The sequence below is a fragment of the Lathamus discolor genome, chromosome 1 (genome assembly GCF_037157495.1).
Source record: "Lathamus discolor isolate bLatDis1 chromosome 1, bLatDis1.hap1, whole genome shotgun sequence".
Taxonomy (NCBI): domain Eukaryota; kingdom Metazoa; phylum Chordata; class Aves; order Psittaciformes; family Psittacidae; genus Lathamus; species Lathamus discolor.
In genome coordinates this window covers 139,752,941-139,773,672 of record NC_088884.1, presented here as the reverse complement: position 1 = coordinate 139,773,672, position 20,732 = coordinate 139,752,941, and positions in this window count along the sequence as shown.

Genomic DNA, 20,732 nt, shown 5'->3' with positions numbered 1-20,732 from the left:
AAGCTTCATTTGTGGTATACTTTTGTGTACTCTGAGTTATTGTGAATGTTTAATACCCAATTATTTTCTTTTTTAAATAAAAGCCTTAATTTATAGTCTGAATAATGTTTGAAAAGAAATAAAGAATAAGGTTCTATTAAATCTTATCATCACTTAAGAAAGTCTCCAGTTTCCCAGTTTTCATTCTACAAAGCCTCAATAGTAAGCTAAAAAGTTCAACCATTAGTTGCACAACAAAGAGTTAATCCAGTTGTCATCCAGATGTTGGAAACTCCACTACTATATTTCATAACAATTCCCTCCATTTTCAGTGTTATGCCAGAAGCCCAGTAGCCTGTATCTTCTCTTCCTTCCCCCTACAAGATCTGCCAGCAGAACCAACTGGCCCTTGTATTTATTTCTTTTCTTTGGTAACCAAGTATACAAGCTCCATCCCTTCACTTCTGTGCTAAATACAGACTGTGTCACTCAAGCAGTTTCAATTTCTGCACACCACCGGTCTTGTTTTGCTATAAACAGGTGAGAAAAGGCTTCTGCAGTTTTTCTTAGCTGAGAGTATGCACAGTTTATACACTTGAGAGTATGCTCTGTATTTAGGGAATCCCGTATTTGTATCTGGATCATCACTTGTTGAAGTAGTGAGCTAGTAGAAGAAAATTATTAAAGGCCTTGGTTTGACATATAAACAAGCCTGTTTGTACGTCAAAGATATCCCGTATACTATTTCATGGTTTTATGGGTTAGACCAAGGCAGTCTATAATGAGGCCGTATTATCTCCCTGGTTAATCTCTAATGGCTTTCAGTGGTATAGAGTACTTAACTGAAATCTGTTCTTGCAAATGATATAAACAGTTACTTGATTGGAGCTTTAAACATAGACGTTTCCATTATTTCTGATACACCAACTATGCAGTGTAGTAGCCTCCCAGAGGAAGAAATACTCTTTTTAACATGAATGCGTGTATAAATAGGGAAAATGAGCTCTGCAGGCTGAAGTTTTCACAAACTTGACATATATAAATATTTGCTCTATATTTTTCCTGTAATGCTATTAATGCATATGAAGTGGTGGGATTTTTTCTTTGTGATATATGGCAAAAAACAAGTGGCCATGTTACATACAATAGTGGAAGGGAAAATTCATACTAACTGTTGCTTCTTTTCCAGAGTTGTCTGGAAAGGATTTTGTCTTATGTCTTTTTCTGCTTCATAAGATACTGCAGCAACTGGAGGCTGTGCAGTTAATCTCAAGCTCTCATTCTAACTGATACCTTTGTATTCAAATATATTAAATATTCCCATAGCATGGGAAGTTCTTAATGAAATTGTATAAATAGCTACATCTAAAATTTAAAAAGGTACAGGGAAAGAACAATTTTAGCTCACATGGGTGTAATTTTCCTGTCACCTAGGAGTCTATGTATGGTATTGCTGGAGACTAAAACAGCAACGTTCTCAAAAGAGCAAAAGCACATTCTTGATTTCTTGACCTTCTTTGACCCTCTGAAAGAATAACACTTGCAGGCTTTGTGTACTGATTTTAAAATCCATTATGTGTATATCTAAGCATAAGCTTCTTCTGTCTACGCTATGACCAGAACAGATAAAAGTGCTTTGAAATTCTACCAGAAGCCATTAAAATGGTGACAAGAAGTTTTATTTAAGAAATTATATGTTAAGTCATTGATCTTTTCTGAACTTCCAAATCTCTCAGGTTTGTTTAATCTTCTCAGATAAATACATCTCTAAAGTAAGTTTATTTAAATTATTTGGCATTTCTTAGCTGATATTTCAACTACTTCCAGTGAATTTCTGTGTGATTTAACAGGAACCAATGAATCTTTTGTTTGCCCAAGTGTGACATCAGATACATCAACTAGTCTATACTCTATAAGGAAGCAAAGTCTATCCAATATCTCACCAATATCTCACTGCAAGATATGAAGAATTAATTTGTCTTCTGCTTGCTGTTGTTTATGTAGTGGTACTTTGCTCTTAACTGTTCTGTACCCCATCCCTTGGGCTTAAAAATATATCACCTCTGGAAACAAGCTGTGATGTTTTCATTATAGAATGCGTTTGATCTTTACAAGCCAGTGTAAATTTATATTGTGTGTATCCTTTATGATTATGAAAGACAAAACTTCTCCTTCCCTGAGGCAAGACATATTAATAAAAGAAACCTCAAACCCCGTAAGTGGATATTTAGACATATAGAACATACCACAAAACACATCAGATAATTTAACCTCTAGGCTGATTTACAGAAACTCTAGAATGTGTTCCTGTGAGTTTCTCACTCAGTTGTTGTAGCAGTGTCTGCATAAGCAAAGCACAGGAAAGCAAAAAAACCCAGAGAAATAAAGCAGATCCAGGGTGTAACAAATAGATGCTACATCCATATATCCTTTTCTTTGTAGACCCAGCTCTACACCTGAGCCTAAATGTCCTTTACTCAAATTTCCTTTATACACTGTTAGATTCACATTCAGGGCACTGGAGGAAAAAGTGATGCATAGTTCCGTAGCGCAGACCTAAACTTGCAGTTGTTTGCAATGCGAATCTGCAAGGGCAAGTTCTCTGATGTGCATCCTGTAACATTGTGTGTTACAAGACCTAGGTGTTCTGTTACAACAGCCCACATCAGGTAGGCTAGTTCCTAAAAAGATGCGAACTCGCATGCTAAAAAGAACTGTGGTAGTTGGAAGCAGCTAACGTACAGATGTTCACAATGGTGCAATGCAGTAACAGTCAGTTCTTGTTCTGTTTTGTGGTTTGACCTTGAAAATACTGTACAGATAGTATTAAATATGCAATCAGAACATTCAGTCTGGTCAACAAAAGTGAATGTATCAGTGTTTCTTCAAATCTACCTCACTGTCTTTTTCTGAGAAATATCTTTTTTTTTTTTTTCACATGTGAAATGAAGGGAAGTTATTCTTTTATCTTTTCCCAAAATAGGGTTTCCCATAACTCAATTTGCACATAAGAACAGCAGAATGGATAAGACACAGAGAGAGGCTATGTGAAAAGAGCTACTTGAGGATCTCTGCTGTCTTGATTGTGCCATGCACTTTTTTAGGAGTTGACACACATGACTTCCAAATTCTCAACTTTGGAAGATTTCTTTTGTCTTTTGAATGGATTTTAGGGTAACTTTATGACAGAGCAAGGGTTATATGTTTGGGGATTATATATTTGTTTGTACCTTTACAGGATTGTGAAAAAGTGAGATACCTATATTATTTTCCTGCGTGTGCCTTGGGCCGTGATGTGTGACCTTAAATAAACACTTACTGGCTGCTTTAATTCCATTTATTTATGATTTGAGCTGTTTTCAGGAAAGTTTCTTTCTTGATATTCATTTGACTAGTGCCAGCCCCACTGCAGTGGGGTCCTGGCCTCAGTAACAGTGCAAACAACAGTGCTTAGCCCTTCAGCAGCAGTGTCCAATGTCATGCAAGGCTGGGCTGAAATGACTACCATCTTGGGCTTCCATGATCTCAAGTACTGGATATAGGTCCACAATAGAGATGGTTTCTTACAGGATTGCCAATACCTATCTGGTGTACCCACAGGACCTTATATGCTACAACAGGGTAAACAGGAAGAGCAGTCATACAAAAGCAGACAGCTAAAGGCGAATGTGAAAGTCTAGGTCGATATGTGACTCTCTTGATAGTCACTCACAGCTGTAGGAAATATGAGAAGGAAGAACACTATGCCTGGCATAAAAACTCTGCTAGAAAACTAGGCAAAGATTTGCACTCTTGGCAGATTACTTTGTGTTCATAGCAGGTTCAAGGCTATTGTAGCATTCTGCAGGAATCCCTTGATGTTTGTGAAGCTGTGACAAACGCACATTGCTCAGCAGACAGAAACTGAAAGAGTTGTGCTGGTACTTTCAGTATAATATTGTGGTGAGCAGATATATCACACAAGGAACATGGCACAGAAGCAAGTATTGTTGGCACATGAAGAAAATGGATCAGGAAGAGTGTGGCCAACCAGATGGCCTCTTTTGTGGCTGATCACACACTTATGCAAATACTAGATTAAAACCACAGAAGAGAAACAAAATGCAGATGTTTATATGAGACTGGTTTCTTATGTGAGGGCAAACCATCTAAGAAAATGCTAAAAGGGCAATGGCTAGTCCTGTACACAGGTCTTAATTATACAGCATGACCGTTTCATCCCTCTGTTCAGTGATTACTTTAAGAAATTGATGCAAATTTAAATTATATGTCTTTCTATTGATAGCAACAATATGATTTGCTGCTGCTTTCCTCCATTTTATGCTGGCTTTAATACTCTTAATTTTAAAGATGTTATGACACTGTAAACATGGAATAACTGGATGGTGAACAAGGCCCCTGAAGTTTAAATTTATAACAGTTGCAGATACTTTTCAGATAAAATACTTGTATCGAATCAGTTACATGTTTCAGGGAGAATAAGGAAAGAGAATAGGAGAACCTCTTTCAAAATAAATGCTTTCAGTTTTCCGGGGAGTCAGTTACAAAAAGGACTTAGAAGAGATTTAAATATCTACCCATATAGATACCACCAGGAGCTGCAGTAGTAGGAATATTCAAATATTAGTAAAGAGAAGGAAACCATAAACCAAAAATGCATCATCAATCTGAAATCGACCCAAAGCAGAATAGATTCTGTTAAACAAACAAATGTAGTGCATGAGTCAGCTCTGTGTTTTGGAGAGAGTGAGCAAGTGTCACTCTATCTGGTAGCAGTGCAATGGGCACTATCGGTTGCCCTGCAGTGTAGCAGATGTGAGCTTGAAAACAGATCTCCATGCCTTCTGGTCTCTCCCTGATATGACTACACCCAAATATGAGCAGATAGCCTTATAAGAGAAAGAAAATAGTATGTGGTGGGGGACTCCTGTGTTAACTGATTGTTTAGCTGAGGAACTGCAGAGCCTTTGAAGAGATGCAGGGGATCTGCCTCATCATCAGAGGAATGCTTTATGACATTGCTCAGAAAAAAGTGAAAATAAAGTCAACTGAAATTTGGCGAGTCATGACTCTGAACACCTGAGCTTTCACATTCCCAGCACAGTCAGCATTTGACAGCCAATCTGAAGGTTACAAAGTTTTCCAGGACAACAGGGACAGAACAGGATTCCTTCCTGTAATGGCTCTTCCCAGTGTCTTCCCTAGTATCAGGAAGGCCATTACTAGATTAACATTAAACCAAGAAAGAAAATCAAATTTCTATGCTTTTCAGTGTCACTTCTAGATTCAACCATGTGCCAAGGAGAATGAAGTGTGATTACAGCATTGAGAACTGACGTCAAGAAATAGTTGTGGGTAGGGAAGATAGGAGTAAGGGAACATTGTGTAAATCAAAGGAAGAGAGGTCTGGCCTGGGAGTTAAAACAATGGGTAAAGTGTCTTTAGCTATCAAAGTACAGTGCTTTTTAGGACATCAAGAAGCTCATGCTATCTACAGACTCATAAACAAATGTCTGGTGTTCAACACTGAGGTGAGTGCTTGTTCTAGTCCTTGGTTAGGAGTGTCTAACTCTTGGGCTATTTGGGTAATAATCAAATGTGTAATAACTCTGGCAACAGGTAAGGTTTGACTCATGACTGTGAGGGTACTCCTGAAGTTTACTGCACATTTCAGCAAGCGTTTCCAGGAGGATGTTAGTCCATCTGTAAAAAAATAATTTTGACAGTAAAGGCATCAGATAGTTTAGATTTAAATCTGATAGTTTTAATGGAAAGTGAAAATAACCTGCATGATGGAATTTTTATCTTTGGCTCTAGAATGCCCTTAAAAACATAGAAAGTAAAGATTACAAAGCCAGTTTGTCACAAGTTATTAGTCACAGCATTCTGGCTGTGACAGGCTTTAGCGCACACAAGAAACACTGCCCAGTTTAGACTTTGATCACAAGTTCCTAAAGAAGTTACATTTTCGTACTTCTTTTGTGGAGACTTTCTTTTGACATATTCCACATCCGTCAATAAAAAGAAGAGCTCAGAAAGAAATCCTGGACATGCTCAACATGACAGTCCTTTTTGCTATTGACCGTAGGAGTGCAAGGATACTGCCCAGATCTTTTTCAGTAGTTTTGAACCCATCATGTTACTGTCTAGTCAGTAAAACAAACAAAAAACCTGCTTCTGAATAAAAAAATCCAACAGTGACATGTTATGCTGTAAATCATTATTATAATAAGTATTATTCCACAATGATCTTACTGTTCATTGTCCAGTTTCTTTCTGTCCTCTCTAGAGCAAGGTAATGTGGGACAGTTAAAAAAAGATGAAGGACAGAAGGGCAATTTTACATAAACTTTAAAAGAATGTTACTACTGATGAAGAATGTAATCATGTTGGACGTACATGACGTGGAATTTTACTTTCTAATACAGCAGAGTCTATTTTCAGCATTCATTTAGCTCTGCGGTATCACAGTGAAAAAAGCTATGACTACCTAGACAGCAAGACAGCCATACTACGTTTGATAAAGAGGATTCATACGTATTTTGTTTCAGGAGCTTTTGAACAGCCAATGTAATGAACTAAAACACCTCACTTGCAGTTTAACTACGCATTTGTTTGCACACACTTTATCTAGCGTATACCTAGTCACCCAGAGGTAATATTTACCATTATAGAACAATAGTATTTTGATTTCTGTCTTTGATAGATTTACCTGTCGTGTCGATATTTTTGTAAGCATTTACAATGTGTATTCTTTTATGTAGGTGAAAAATACAGATGGATTTGGGGAATGAGGTCATTGCTCCTGTGCTCAAAACCTTGCAACATTGGGCCCTTATGAAATATTCTAATCATGTGCATTTATGAAATAGTTTTCTTACAGAGTGTTCTGAGCTGATGCTTTGCATGACCTTTAAACAAAATAATGTCCTTGTTCTGGGTTCATTGCAAAATGAAAACATGTAGCATGATAGGAGTCTCTGAAAAGCTCTTAGAGGTCCTAATATAGATGGAGTGAATGTAACATGACAGATGCCCATTCTTCAGTGTTAGGGAGGTGAGAATTCATGTTTTATTTTTAAGATGTTTGACATGCCAGAAAATATCAGTCTGGTAATCAACAGTCTAACAAATGATTTAGCTCATTGTCCTCCCCTCCCTTTTTATTTATGTATCTTCACACTATAACAATTATGTACTGTTCTATTTCTGTTTTCAGAAACATAACTTGTTACAGTATTATTCTGTTAAATCTCTGTATGCATGTTGTCTATTACTTTGTTTATATCTTAATAGATCAAATTCATTTCAGATATACTGAGATAAAGGCAGTGGAATGAAATCAAATTAAATGAGAATTGACTGGCAAGTGGAATGTTAGAAAGGTATACAAGGAGCCAGATATACAATTGTCCTCCATTAATCCAAAGTTACGCCTAGTATCTGACTGGATGACTTGACAGAAACAAGATAATCACAGGTCTTTCTTGCTGAGCACTTAGAACAAGTGGCTGTACTTTATGGACCTATCCCCAGGTGTAGCAGGTTATCTGCTCTAAATTTGAGTTTAGCTGAGTATGTCAGTTTAACGCGAGACCTCAGATTTAAAGATGGGCTTAATGCTTCTGTACAGATGGCATCACTCAAGGGAGGAAGCTTAGCAGAGTTCTTGCTGTTGAAGCTGAAAATGCCAAGTACTATCTGTGTCTGTGCTGATGATAGCTCTTCCTCAGAACTCAGATATTGTAGCTTTTATGATAGCATTGGGAATATGTAAGATGCTTTCCAATCCTCTGCAGAGATCTAGCTAAACTTCCAACCAAATTTCTGGTATCACATGGGATCTCTTCTCTTCTGTAGTGTGTTTGTATAGATTTTCAGCAGGACATCTAAAAGTTCTTATGGTCATTAGTGGTCCTTAGTGAATCGGCAGAGTTTTTTTACCATGAGCAAGGAAGCGGTGTTTGTTTTAGTCATCAGCAAGGAAGTGTTTCTTTTTTGTTTTGTTTTGGTTTTTTACCATGAGCAAGGAAGCGGTGTTTGGGTTTTTTTGTTTTTGTTTTTGTTTTTTTCTTACCATGAACTAGGAAGTGAATCTTTTTTGACCAGCAGCAGTCACAAACTTCTGCATACAGAATTTCCTCATCTTCTGCAGTGCAGAACTTCCATGTAAGTTCTGAAAAGGTCACAAAACCTGTGAAGTGCATGTAGTGTGCATTATTCCTTCAGGGTATGCTCTTCATCAAAATGTCATTGATACTTCCCGTCATCTACATTGAATGACTTCTGTGTTGTAGAGATCATTAAGACTATAGCCACAGTACACCAGTGCAACATCTCTCTCTGAGTCAGAACATAATGGCATTACAAGGTCTGCAACAGCTGCTACAGAGATCTATCTATGACTCATCTGAAATCCTACTATGAATAAAGCACTAATACGGCATCATAGCCTATTCTGCTGGCCACAGAAAAATGCTAAATATAAGTAAATCTGTAACAGCATGCAAATATTGTGGAAGATTGGTAAGATTTCAGAGAAGTAAAAAAGCTCTATTTTCCCAAAAAAGAAAAATTGAAGGGGAAATGAGAAAACCGTTTTCTCTAAGTGTTCCATTTCCATTTCTCTTTTAGCTCTCTGCAGATACCAACATCTATTTAGACACCATAAAACTAATCTAATGTTTATCTGAGAGAGAAGGATCATAAAATATAGATTACCAAGTGAAATCACTGTTGCATCAGATGTTTGGAAATTAAAGCTAATGATTATTCAGCTTCTGAAATGTAGGACAGTATGCACTGTTAGTGAAGTTTAACTCGTTCATCTATTGTCAGCGGCAAAGTTTGGTCAGCTTCAGCAGTGCAAGTTTTCATTTTGTCTCTCTTACCAAGCTGATTTAATGCATGCTAGGATATAAAGCTTAGCTTCCTCTAAGCAAAAAAAAAAAAAAAAAAAAAAAAAATTGCTTTATACATTCTTCTAATTCTTAAACATTAGCCTGCTGAAAAGAAGGCTATTCCTGCTCAAAGAAATACTTGCTGTAAACTTGGGTCCAGAAAAAATCACTTTGTCACTTTTCCCTGCAGTGCTCTGGAATAAACTGAATTCAGTGCTACTGAATGTAAAGATCAGAATTAATAGAACTGAATGCCCTTTGTGCAATGTCTCAGTTTTAATAAGCTTAGTTGTGGCTTTAAAACCCACCGAGATGATAATCTATTTATATCTCAGTAACACCAGGCACAGCTGCATTGTGCTTGGGACCCAGAGAACTGAGTTGTCTTGAGCCAAATGGAACTCTATGCAGAGCTGATTTAAGGGGAAAGTATAGTTTACTAGAGACAAATATGAGGAAAAACAGGAAAGAAAATTATGTTTTGGTAAACTGGGTGCTTTTCTGGTTAGGTTCTTCACCCTCTGTCATTAAGGAGCAGCATGCATTCATACTACTCACAGCGTCCCCTTTTTGTTTACTTGTTTTCTTCACTAAGCTAGAAAGCAGACATGAATTTAGCTCCAGATAATGCCTCTAATTTCCTGCAGTGATTTCCACAATTGCCTCATTACTGGTAAAATGTAGCTGATAATAGCTTTTGGTAACGTTTATAAAATTCTTAGTTTAGAACAAATGAATAGTGTTGCTCACTTTTCGTTCTTCTCTAGTAAAGGGGCAAATATAGAAAACCAACTAAAACAAGTTTTAAAAATAAAGATCTATAAAATTGTGTATTATTTTAGTCATACTAAGCATTTCCTGTGTATTTATGGAGAGCCATTTTAGCTGTGAAGATGAGTTGACTCTAATGATTGGCAATGTTGAATTATTACTCAACATGCAGTGATCAAACACAAACTGCAACACACTCATAAATCAAAGCAATGACTCAGCATTCAGCACATGATCTTTGCCTTGCTTTTCTTTCCCAAAGAAAATGTGGCAATGAAAACAAACTGATTCCTTTCTACCATGGAGAAGGAGCAGAGAGGAGCACAAACCTGCTCAGGTTCCTGTGGGCTCCGTCCCCTGCTTTCAGTTCTCTCTGTGAGTGTAGCCAGTAGCTTCACTCCCAATGCTTTCATTCTTACAGACTTCCTTTTTCTAGTAGGAACTGCCTGTTGTTGCCTGGAAAGACAACTGTAGCCTCTGCAACAATTGCCTTGTTAAGGTGAAAAATATATTCGATATTTGGGCACCCATGTAGAGCAAAGGCAGATGCAGGCCCATTCTAAAGGGGAAGATGAAGAGTTGTGCTGATGTACTGCATGGTATAAGCGTGTTGGTCAGTACAAAACTCCACTGTTTCAAGAATGTTTGCTTGCACAAGGCTGAGACAGAAGCCACGAAAGCTGCATCCCTTTTTTAATGCCAGAAAAGTCAAGATAAACCCAAGGGGACACATACACTAATCAGATTCTCATTGATTCCACAAAAAAAAAAAAAAATCTTTCCTTGGCTTTGTGATTAAATCATTCTAGGGATGGGGCTTTATCACTGAAAAAGCACCTGTTACCAACTGCATTTTACAGCTAATAAAATTCATATTATGAGTTGAAGTCCCTGTCTTTATATATGCAACTGAGAGTAAAAGAAGCAGTTGTGAGCATCTCCTTACAATCTCTGACCCAAGCAACAACTTTAGAATGGTTTTTTGTATTTTTTTTTCCTGTAAAATGAGTTTGATTTGAGTCCTGTGCATGAAAGTCCTATTTGTATGGAAGACAAATGTCTGGTTTAACACTGCACCATTTTTGAAAATAATATAAACTGCAAGAGAAAAAGAAAAAAAATCTTAGCTGGCAACAATCATCTTATGCATGTTCTATGCATAATGATGGCACAGAAGGAAAAAAGCAGTGAGTGGTCAGTTATGAAACAGATGTAGGACATTCATTCATAGCGTAAAGGGGAGTACTGGGAACCCCATGAGATGCTGGTAATCACTTTTATAAGAATTAGTACAGGAAACTCATTCATTCCCCATCTCACAGCACTTATGAATTATTCAGTTAATCGTGTCTGGGGAGATAAATGTTGCATGCTATAGGAGCACATGTTATAGTATTTATGGTACTTATTAATTTAGTTAGGTGTTTGACAGGCTTCAAATCTGCTTTTCTAGAACACCAAATATTATTGTTTTAGTTCCTGTGTTTTGCTTCTTATCACTGAGTTTACAAGAACCACCCACATCTGTGTTTATACTTGACAAGTTTTCTGAAATGAATTGATTAAAAATATTTGATGTTTTAAAAATCTATTGTAGGCATTTTGTCTCAGATACTAACAATATCTGTCAGCCACCAAATAAACACAGCTTATTTGGACTCTTTTCATGCCTTCTAACAACTCATTAGGTTTTAAATTTTAGTTTTAATCTAGGTCTTATGTTGACAGTGATGTAAAGTTTGAACTGATATATGTTTGTGAGCTGATAAAAACCAATCTATTTGATGAACACTGGCAAAGTTCTGAACAAATCTTATTACTCATTTGGATGAATAAAATTTGGCTGATTTTAAAGTGCTGGCTGGAGTACCATGAAGTGCCTTATGGCACAGGTTACTCCTACCTTGTACTCTGTCTCAGGGCTGCTGTCCTCAAAGCTCAATGCATTTGGCATTCCTTTTAAACCAGTTCATGTATTTCATAGACCTCCCATTTCGGTTCTTATTTCACGGCGAAATACTTAGTATATTGGTTCAAAGCCACTATTTATATGGTTAAAGTGGACATGTGGTGCTCTGGTGGGTGCCTTTCTTGCTAAAATTATGCCTTGATTACAGTGAGAGCAAAAGGGATGCAGTGAAAAGTTTGTATTACACAGTGAAATGGGATATGCCTACTGCCTGATGCAATTTTTCATTCTGCAGTCCTTTACTCTCTCCCTGCAGCAGACAGCTGAGTGGCCAAAGGGCAACTTGGCTGTGTTGGGTCTGTTTCGCTGCAGCACTGCAATCGCGCTGCCCCTGTGCTAAGCAAACACATCTGTCAGCTGCATGCTAGTAGTTAGCATGCTGACAAAAAGCCAGTTTTCCCAAGCCCTTGCCTTCTAGGAGAAAAGCTGGCCTTTTCTCCACCCTAGAAACATCTCTATTCTCAGTGTGTCCTTTATCTGTCTTTGTCCTCTTGTAAAAAGATGTAAGGATGGTTTGATCTGACACAAACCCTGTCTCTGGGACAGCCAGGTCTCTGTCAAAAATATTTTTCTGATGGCATCACAATGTAAATGGACTAGATTATTCTGAAAATATAGGGGAAAGCATGTGTAAGAGGACAGTGCTTGATAATTCTGCCACAGATCTAACCATGGAAGATTATTCAGTACTGAACTGACAATCCACCTGAAAATAAAATAAATGAAAACAAAGGATGTGTGCATGAATCTATTTTAGTGATCAGACTATTGTATTAATAGAAGATAAACACAGTCCTTGTGCTCAGGGCACCTGCACGGGCAGTTTAGCTGCTATCCCCAGTGAGGGCTGTGCGTATACCAGACCAGTCTTTGCCTTGCCAGGGCTCCCCACCCCTATTTCCAGATTCACACCTTCCTGAAACCTTTTTCTCTCTCAGTGTCAAAAGAAGGGTAAAGTCTTGATCCTCAAAATAGGTAGAAAATGGCTTTTGTGTGTATGCATATGTGCATGTGTGGGACACATGGGAGATACGGGCCAGTATTTCTTTATGAAAACAAAGAAGGAAATAGTTTCAGGTGATTTCAGGTGCCCAGGTCCCGGATGTGTTAATCATTAGAAGCAAAAGACAAAAAGAAATGAAGCTTCAAATATAGCAGTTATCAGAGATATATTTGTAAGTATTACAAAGTAACCATTCTCTGAGCTGTATGTACAGCTGTGATGCTATAATTATATGTTATTTTCTGGAAATTTTTATTTCTCTGGAGAAGAGGAAGGGAATGATGGATGCTTTAATACAGCGATAGTTTTTCCCCTTGTGTTTATGAGTAGGCCTTGAGTTCTCCTCCTGGGTTTTACATCATTGTAATTCCACTTGATCTGAGTCTTCCTTACATATTTTGATTTTATGAAGACATTAAATTTATTTGGCAATGGAGTTATTTTCATCCTAATTACTTTTCTTGTCTGTGTTTGTTATTTTCACAAAGTGAGGCAGACTAGGGAAAAAAAAATAACCATTAAAGTCCTAATATTTTCTTACTATTCTATTTTGTTCATCCTTATAACTCCCTACTTCTCCACTGTGAAACATGCTGGTGGTCAGTGCTGGACCTGGCTGGAAAAAATCTGAATTACCAGTTAGGTGACACATTATCAGAACTACTTTAGAGAATGCAAGACCACACAGATTCCAGCTTCACCAGCCGTACAATATAGGAAATTTAGGTCAAACTTTATTTTCTAGGGAAGGACTGACATATTCTTAGGTTTTTCCTACTTGATTATTTTTACTTCACCAGAACACCAACATCTTGCTGAGTGTGTGCTTTTTGCAGAAATGCATTGCCTCAGTTACATTTCTTTGTCTTTTTCTCCCACCCACCCCCAAGAGATATTGGATGCACCCGTCGTATTTAACATCTTCAACATGATGTTAATCATGCATTTGCTGACCTTGCCATATTTTTATTTATCTGAGTTTTTTCTTTTTATCTGCTGTTGTTTGGTGTTGAAGTTTAATTAACTCACCTTATGGAATACTTCTCAAATTATTAGTGCTAGCAGGGATAATAATTCGTCCAGATAAACCTTTTTTTGCAAACTAGAAGATAGTAAAGACATTTCTTTTTCACTCAGTAGTGAAATATACATTGATTTCTTCCTTTGTCACTCTAGGCCATGTGTTCCAACATGATGACCAAACCAATGAGAACTCCTATCTTATGGTTCTTTTTAAAAAAAAAAAAACCTTTTTTGTTGTTTTTTTGTTTTGTTTTGTTTTGTTTTCTTACCCCTCCTCCTAGTACACAAGAGAAGAGCTGTGCAACTGATTCAGTTGTCTTGCTTGCACTACTCATTCTGCTTCCATTTTAGGGGACACATTTAAGGTTTATATACTGTTGTATCATTTTTTTTCTAATTTTGTGGACCTATTTTATATGAGAACTTTTCTTTGCTCTGAAGGAGTTTTTTACTTTTCATAATTTTCTTTTTTCTTGAAATACAGTTACACACTATACCAAATGAGAAAGAAAAAAAAAAAATCATGAAGAGACAACAGTAAGTGAAAAATGAAAGCCTCAGTCTAGAAATTCAGGATCCCACTGAATTTCAGGAGTGGTGATTTTGCCTTATCTCCTGGCTTTGCCAACATTGCTCTCTTATGACCTGAGATGCTGAGACAGTAGGATAACATGCATCTGTCTCTCAAATATAATTGTAGTAGTAGCCGTAACACTGAAATTCAGTTGTACTTTAAGCCTTTTCTTTTAAACCAACTACTAAATCACCCTAGAAAAAATTGTCCAGAAGGGCCTGGCAATCTGATTGCATCAAGATTAACTGTCCAAACTCTTCACTTGGCAGTGCCAGTGTGAAACGTTTGCTGCTTCCTGTCACCTCTCCAGCTCCCCCCACTTCCTGTCCCTGGTTTCCCCTCTTGTTTTTCTTTTAGCATTTCAAAATATTTGAGCATCTTAACATGAACAATTATGGATGAAGACGGTAAAAATAAATCAAATTTTCTCCTCCCCTTCTTTAAAAAAAAAGATAATTATTTTGCATTTGTGTTCTTTAAAGTGTCTACCAGATGATCATTTCACTTTCTTGAATTTTGAAAGGGAATAGGATATAATTTAAAATCCATTGTACATTGTTCTATCAAGACATATTCCAATTTATATTTTAATTGGGAGATATGCTGTGTAAAATAAGAAAAAACTCTTTAGATAAGTTTTAAAAATCTGATTAAAGTGGTTTTGTAATGGCTTATATGTAATGAAAGGACAGTAATATTAGACTTACTCTTCTATTTTTGGGTGCCTAGTTTCTAAAAATACAGCAAAGTCTTCTGACAATATGGCAAAGAATTGCAGTTACATTTTTATGCCACCCCTGAAAATATGTGGGGTCATTTTTATTTTTATTTTTTCTTTAGGAAAGGTCTTGCTACAAAGCACAACTTTCACAGATACCTGGCAAGCTTGCATGATACAGAAGGTGTTTTATCGGTATTGCTGGTGCCCAGCAGCACAGGAAGAAAGCAGGAGCAGACATCGTGCATTGCACAGGCTCCTCCAGGATTAGAAAAATATTTCACTCAGCTGCCAACAGTTTCACAACAGCAGATTACTGGTGCTTGACTACAGAAGTACTGAGCCTTCTTCATCCTTTAAGGCTTATTTTGTTTTCTGTGGGAGTGGTGAAATGGGCTTTGGTGTTCAAATACCAGGCTCTGTGCAGCACTGGATGTGTCTCTGCTGTGGAGATAACTTGAATGAGTTTATTTTTTTGGGTTAAACCAGCATAGGTGGGACTGTCCACACAGGAAATTATATTTGGGCTTTTGTATCCATCTTCCTGATGGAGTGACTACCATTGATATTACAAGTTCTGGGGACCAACCCAAGCCTCTCCTTGCTGCAGTCTGTTTCTCTGATAGGCCCTGCATAGGGAACAAGGGGAAAATCAGTTGAAACCATTTTGTCTGTACTCTCATTTTCTTGCTTCATTTAAGTCTTTTCTGTGCAGTATCTCACACTCAGCAGCATGGTTAGGGGTTTGTTGGGTTTTTTTTTCCCCATTCAGAACAATTTTAGTAGTTCTGTTCATTTAAGTCTTTCTTTACATCTGGAAGTTGGCAAATCTGCTTCAATTGGTTCTTGAGGTGATAATAAATCTCTGTAACAATAATAACTAGAAAAAACTGGAAGAATTTTGGGGTTTGTGCCCCTCATCTTTATTTTTTTGAAGAGCCTTTTCCCTTGATGTTTGCCTTGCTTTTGCTATAGACTCTAATGAGAACAGAGACTGTGCAGTGCTGGGAGCTCTGTCACTGAGAAATGGAGTTGGTTTGGGTTCATAGTGGTTTTACTCTACCTTTTGAGCCAGCAATAAGGTCTATCGCATTGAATTCCACAGGTAAGTTTCAAGACAGTAATTTGTGTAGTTTTTCCACGTTAGTCAATAAGCACTTTAGTCAATAGAAGTTCAGTCTTCTATTTTGCTTCAACTTTCTAGACTAGCTGTTTCGTTCTAACCACCTAGTCATTCTTTGTTGGCATCACACTCACACTTCCTTTGTCTCCACTTCCCTTAAGAGACTTGCTTTTAAATATTAAATCAATGTTAAGTGCTGAATACCTTGAAATGTCCAGGAAATCAAATTTTAAGATCTAAGTTATTCTCTCTATGTCAGATATTATCCATATTACTTGAAGCAGTTCTGTGCCATCTCACGTCATGCACCACCACAGATTACTGGATTGAAAGCATGGTCAATAAAGACAGGATGATGGGAGAGAGAATGATGGCTGTTAGTGTTTTTTTTTCATGTCAGCTCCCTGGCCAGCATGACACAAGGACTGCACTCCACTCTGCAGAAAGACACAGACTAATACTGGTCTATAGTCAACCTTGTGTATTCCAGCTACCTCTTTTCTCATTAACCACAATCAGCATGCAACTTTTGTTTGTTTTAGTATACTTACTTTCCTTATGCATAATATGAAATCTACAACTGTAGACATCCCCAGGATGGTACAAAACTCCAAAGGGAGGGTTTTGCTCCTCTCTTTGGGACCTTTTTGATTTCCCTTGTTTTGTTCCAACAGAAAAATGAAAAATCCCAGAGCAGCCAGTGACCTCTTCCTTTGTGCAAATCCTCAAATCTACCTGGCAGCAACAGAACTGGAGGAACTTCCCCAAAATCCTGGGGGAGGGCCCTAGCCACTGCAACACGAAGTGGATGAATAGGGGCTGAGGGCACCCCATTCTCTGCCCATGGAAAGGGTTTCAGCTAGGTGATCTTTAAAGTCCCGCCCAACCCAAACCATCCTGTGATTCTGTGAGAAAAAAATCAAATATGAAGCAAAGCTCCCTACAACAGGTGGTGCTGGAGGCTGACAGGAGGGACTGAAACTAGCAAGCCTTGAATCATTGCAGGGGCTGAAAAACCTTTCATTATAGCACTGTCATCACCATGACACTGCATTTCATTGCTTAGATATGATTTTTTCCTTCTTAGAGTATTCCTGCACCGTTTCATGTAAATATGGTTATACTTTCCGAGAGCAGTTGCTGTTAAAACCTCACCTTGTTTTACCCTCTCTGTGTATCAGCAAGGTGACAATAACTAAAACTTTAGGGTACCCTTATATTTCTCCTCTTGTTATTTCCTTAGGAAAATAATTGCTGATTGTGGTGCTATGGCTGTGGGTGTTTTGTAGGGAGAGGCTTCCATCCAGCCAAAGGGCAGGGAAAATCACTAGCATTAACCTGATGCAGATGTAGAGTGCAGCTCTGCATGCAACTTGGCAGGAACACCTGAGCAATGCTTTCCTTAATTTAGACTATTTATCTATTTTAGCTTTACAATAGATATTTTTCATTTGTGTTTGGCAGCAAAAAGCTACAGCTAGGTTTTACCAGAGGAAAACAGGGAGTCCTGAGCAGCAAGTGCAAAGAAACTGTACCAGTTAGTGAGTGTCAATGCGAAGGAACGTGCCACCTTGCAAGGGTAAAGTTCAATAATATCCACTACTCTAGTTTGATAAGATATGTATTTCCAGGTTAGGTCTCTGGTTTCAGACTAAAGGTCATCCCAGGCTGTGAAACAATGATTTTAGACCTTTAAACAGCTATATCCTGAGCTTGCTCTACTGTTTAGTTTATAAGTTAGAGTTCCACTTTTGCATCATTTTATTTCCATACCTCACACTGGGGCTACCTGTGCTTATGGGTGTCCACAGAAAGACTGGAGTCTGGGAAATTTTATAATTGCAAAGTGTAAACTCCTTTAGAAATAGGAACATAATAATCAGTGACAGAAGGCTGACTGCTTTAAATCATCATGATTTTCTTTTTTTCCTACATTTACTAGGTCAACAGAAGGAATCAAAAACTGCTCTGAGATGTGAACATTTCCAAGACTTTCCAAAGAATAAGCACAGGTCTATGTTTGCTGTGTACTCTGCAAAGTTGATCATGGTCAAATATTCTGTTAGTCTACAGCAGATTAAACAGCTTCATTACTGTAAACTGAGTTTGCTTCTCCGTGATTCAGCTTTTGCAATTCCTAGCTATAGCTGTTTCAAATAGAGGCTGTCCAGGGTGTTTCCTTTTGCTCTGCTGGTGATAAGAAACATAAACTGAGACAGCTTAAAGAAAGATTTACCTCTTCTTTTTTTCAGTTACACCTTTTAAGGGGGTAGTCATAAACTTTGGTTTCGTTGTGTTTTGTTTTTTCTGATTCATACTTTCAAACAAACTCTACATGCGATTGGGAGCAGTTTACTTTCAAAGTGTCGTGGTGAGCACAACTTCTCTGATTGTGTCCTAAAGAAGCAAGCTTCAGCCTCAGGCACAAGCATCCCGGCACAGCTCAGAAGGAAAAGGGCACACTGGGAACTGTGCAAACCCAGCATCCCTAAGCACTGAGGACTCTAAACTTCCTAGTGGATAAAATAGAAGAGTACTGTGGTATGTTTGGTAAAAGCTTTATGCCAAACAGTGGCAAGGATGAGAGCATTCAGTTGTAATGTTACTCAAGTGTAAGCAAAGGTGGCAAACAGAGCCTTCATGTTGGTGTGCTCTACTTTGGAGATGGGGTAAATGTTGAAGGAGGTTTTATTTCCTCTAAACTTTTAAAATATATATATACCAAAAAAGGAGGTGGATTGGAAAACAAAATGGTGTGATTCATTATGTTATTAATTTTCAGTAGTTTCATAGAAAAATTCTGGTCACTGACTGTTGTGGTTTAAGCCCAGTCGGCAACTCAGCCACGCAGCCCGCTCTCTCACTCCCCCTGTCTTTCCTCCCCACCCCTGTTCCCGGAGGGATGGGGAGGAGAATCAAAAGAATGTAACTCCCATGGGTTGAGATCAGAACAGCCCAGTAACTAAGGTATAGCACAAACCACTGCTGCTACCACCAATAATAATAATGATAAGGGAAATAACAAGGGAAGAGAATACAACTACTCATCACCAACTGACCGATACCCAGCCTGACCGAGCAGTGATCTAGCCCTTCCGGGTAACTGCCACCAGTTTTACATCCTGGGCATGATGTGCTGTGGTATGGAATATGTCCTTGGCTAGCTTGGGTCAGGTGTCCTGTCTCTGCTTCCTCCCGGCTTCCCCTCCTCCCTGGCAGAGCATGAGACTCAGAAAGTCCTTGGTCAGACTGAGCAACAACTACAAACATCGGTGTTATCAGCATTGTTCCCAGGCTGAAAGTAAAAACCACAGCACTGCACCAGCTACTAAGAAGGAGAAAAATGACTGCTACTGCTGAACCCAGGACAGTATCAACCCCTTATTCCATACCATTCACGTCATTCTCAGATCCCACAATTTCAATATACCATCACTTTTATCTTATAGATATACATATATATATCCATCCACAGAGAGAGAGAGAGATCATTCCTTAGTGCATGGACCAATCCCTATAAAGATGCTGAGTCCATTCGGTCCATGATGTTGGGCTCCATCTCTTATAACAGTCTTTCAGAGCAGAAAAGAGAGTGTGATATAGTCAATCTGCCAGGCCTCCCCATATTTGTACTTCAGCCATCGTCCTCCATACCAAAGAGGTTTTAACCACTTGGCTTGCTTAATTGCAGCACATGTTTCACACTCATGAATAACCTGGGCAGTAGTGTCCATTGCTAAGTCCACCCCTCGATCATGAGTCCATCTCTATGTTGCATCTCTGCCCTGATGGCCTGAAGTGTCATGGGCCCACCAGGCTCAAAATAATTCACTGTCCCCTTCAGCAGTTTCTGCAACTTGTCAGGGGGGACTCCATACAGCTGCCTTCCATCTCCGATGCTTCCAAAGCACTGGAGGGGCCCAGTGGACTAGGTACTCGCCCATATTGTCCCCCCACGCCCTGCCACTTGTGACTGTCCAGCCTCAGGGAAAATCTCTTGGTACTCCTCTATCGTCATCTAACCCTAGACAAGGCCCAAACACGACTCCGCTTAACTTTCGAGGTCAGACGAAATGGATTTGGGTAAAATACACTCTGTATGTGTGCCAACATGGTGATCCCCATCACAATCAGCAGGCAGGACTCAAGGGTACCCAAAGGCCATTCAAAACCTTCAGAACTCTCAAATGATGCTGCTGTACTTGCTGCTGGGGCTGGTGTAGCTGCTGTGCTTCGAGCTGGAATAGCTGCGCTATCTGCTGTTGTCAGAGTTTGAGTAGCTGCTGTACTTGTCACTAGGGTGTGTGGGAATGTCTCCCTCCCAGGCTGACCACCCGAAGAGAGGAAAAAAAAATGTGTAATTGCTATACACTTCTATTATATGCCTCCCAAAGTATAGAGGTGGTGACCACACTGGGAACGCAACCCAGATCAGTTTCATGATCAATGAGTCTATTGTATTACAAGTTATTACCATGAAGTATAATGAAACAAGAACCTTAGCCCGAGGCCCCCAGCCGATAAACACTAACACAGCAAATACTGGCTGTAAGTAAGGTACAACATGCTGGAACTGTGAGATCAATAGCAACAACTTTGAGAGCCAATAAATCAGCATTGTGACGAGTGACTATTAATCCAAAATAATAAATGCTTATTACAAATACAATTG